The following is a 2,460-nucleotide window of genomic DNA, read 5'->3' on the forward strand; positions in this document are numbered from 1 at the left end:
AAAGAGAGGAGCGAACTGGGGGGGAGGGGCTGGACGGGGAGAGAAGTGCAGCAATGAATGAATGGAAATCCAAAATCTCTGTAAATGCTCATTAAAATTATTTTTAAAAAAATAAAGCTTAAGAAGAAAGAAAGAAAAAAAATATGACTCTTAGTGACCCTGTGAGCAGCAGTTCTGAACCCTGTCCTATCCTTCGCCATCCTCACCATCTCTGATGTACTTGAGCCCATTGTTACAGTCACTGTATCAGGCCAACCAGTCCAAGGTCTTCCTATCTTTTGCTGAGCCTTCACCTTTCCAAGCATGATGTCCCTTTCCATGAAATAGCCCTTCCTAACAATATGCCCAAAGTATGTGAGAGGAAGCTTCGCCATTCTTGCCTCCAAGGAGCACTCTGGCTTTACTTTGCTTGTTTGTAATACTAATGATATTTTTTTATAATTTCTACATTCTATTGGATCACCTTTCTTGGGATTGAAAGCAAATATGGATCTTTCTCACTCAGTTCGTCCAGTACCTGCTGTCCAAATTTCCTCGCATAGACTAATGATCGCGTCCAGAGCTGCATCTGTTAGGTGAAACATGTTAATTGCTATCTCATCAATTCCTAGAGCCTTACTTTTTGCCAGTGCCTTCAGTGCAGCTTGAGCTTCTTCCTTCATTTCTGTGAATACTTCCTGAAATTTTTCTGTGCTGGTCAATTATTTTTAGTAACCTAACTGTGTGTATTCCCGCCATCTTCTTTAGATGCTTCCTGGATCCTTCAAGATTTTACCCATTGTGTCTCTCAGTCTTGCAACTCGAAGTTTAAAGGTGTTTTTCCATTTCTTTTAGCTTGAGGAATGCCAAATGAGTTCTTTCCTTTTTATTCTGGTTCTAGTTCGTTGAACATTCTATTATAATATTTTACTTTTGTCTTCTCTAGTTTTTAAATCATCTCATTACCTCTTTCCCCTCTGCATCTCTTCCCTTTATGTTGGCTTATCCACACTCTAGTGCTGTTTTCAGAGCCTCCTCTGACATCCATTTTGGTCTTTTATTTCTCCTTTGTCTGTGTTGCCATCCCATGACTCATATGGTCTTTGATAATGAATGTTCAGCGTCTCAAACCTATTTTTGAGATGATTTTTAAATTCAGATGGGATAGAATCAAGATCACATTTTGGTTTTATGGCCTTGTTTTAATATCCTACAACTTCCTTTTGAACTTGCTGGTTCCACAGTCAGTGCCTGTCCTGGTTTTGACTGCTGAAACTGAGCTTCACCAATGATTCCTGCCACAAATGTAGTCACTGTGATTCCTGTGCAGTCCATCAGTGAGGTCCATGTGTACAGTCACCATTTGTGTTTCTTAAAAAAGATATTTGTGCTCTTTTCTGGTTACTGTGGCGCTAGGAGCCATAAGCAGCAAAGTCTCTTGTGACACCCTCTACAAGGCGGTACGGGAAGTCCTGCACGGGAACCAGCGCAAACGCAGAAAGTTTTTGGAGATGGTGGAGCTGCAGATCAGTTTGAAGAACTATGACCCTCAGAAGGACAAGCGTTTCTCTGGGACCATCAGGCTTAAGTCCACCCCATGCCCCACGTTCTCAGTGTGTGTTCTTGGGGATCAGCACCACTGTGATGCTGTGGATATCCCCCACATGGAAATCTAAGTGCTGAAAAAACTCAGCAAGAATAAGAAACTGGTCAAAAAGCTGGTCAAGAAGTATGATGCCTTTTTGGCCTCTGAGTACCTGATCAAACAGATCCCAAGAATCCTGGGTCCAGGGCTGAATAAGGCTGGCAAGTTCCCTTCTCTGCTGACGCACAATGAGAACATGGTGGCAAAAGTAGACTAGGTGAAGTCCACCATCAAATTCCAGATGAAAAAGGTCCTGTGTCTGGCAGTGGCTGTTGGCCGTGTGAAGATGACAGATGATGAACTTGTTTATAACATCCACCTGGCTGTCAACTTTTTGGTTTCACTGCTGAAGAACTGGCAGAACATTTGGGCTTTGTACATCAAGAGCACCATCAGCAAGCCCCAGCGTCTGTACTAAAATACAGCTTAATAAATCTTACTGTTAATATACACACACAAAAAAAACCCCCAAAACATATTTGCGGGAACATTGTGGGATAACACGGTGGCCGCCGGAGTCCTTCAGCTTGAGGGCTACTTGCTTCTCGATTTTTTTGCCCTCAAGATGTTTGTGGAACAAGTTTGAATTTGCTACCAGGCATCTCCCTGTGCCCTTGAATGAGGCACTGGCCCACCTCCATAGAACATTGTTTGACAAAAAATTGCGTGCACCAAGGGTACACGAAGAGGAAGATAAGGGCACTGTCAAGATTGGGAATGGTCATATTTTGTAACGTAGAGGTGATTGTGGAACAGACCACCAACTACTCATATGCAAGTTCAAGCTGAAGCTGAGGAAAATTAAACCGAATCCACAGGAGCCAAAATATGACTTT

General features: G+C 42.6%; 1 protein-coding gene and 1 pseudogene across 1 annotated transcript in view; both read left to right on the forward strand.

Annotated features, from left to right (window-relative positions):
* LOC102858734 overlaps positions 1-2,042 on the forward strand; it is a 5,586-nt pseudogene extending 3,544 nt beyond the window's left edge.
* The window catches only part of BTBD1 (BTB (POZ) domain containing 1), a 58,088-nt gene that overhangs the window by 21,338 nt on the left and 34,290 nt on the right, over positions 1-2,460 (forward strand). The gene's annotated exons all lie outside the window — the stretch shown is intronic.

Source organism: Elephantulus edwardii, unplaced genomic scaffold (assembly GCF_000299155.1).
Source record: "Elephantulus edwardii isolate Elephantulus edwardi_28Jun2011 unplaced genomic scaffold, EleEdw1.0 scaffold00041, whole genome shotgun sequence".
NCBI classification, from domain to species: domain Eukaryota; kingdom Metazoa; phylum Chordata; class Mammalia; order Macroscelidea; family Macroscelididae; genus Elephantulus; species Elephantulus edwardii.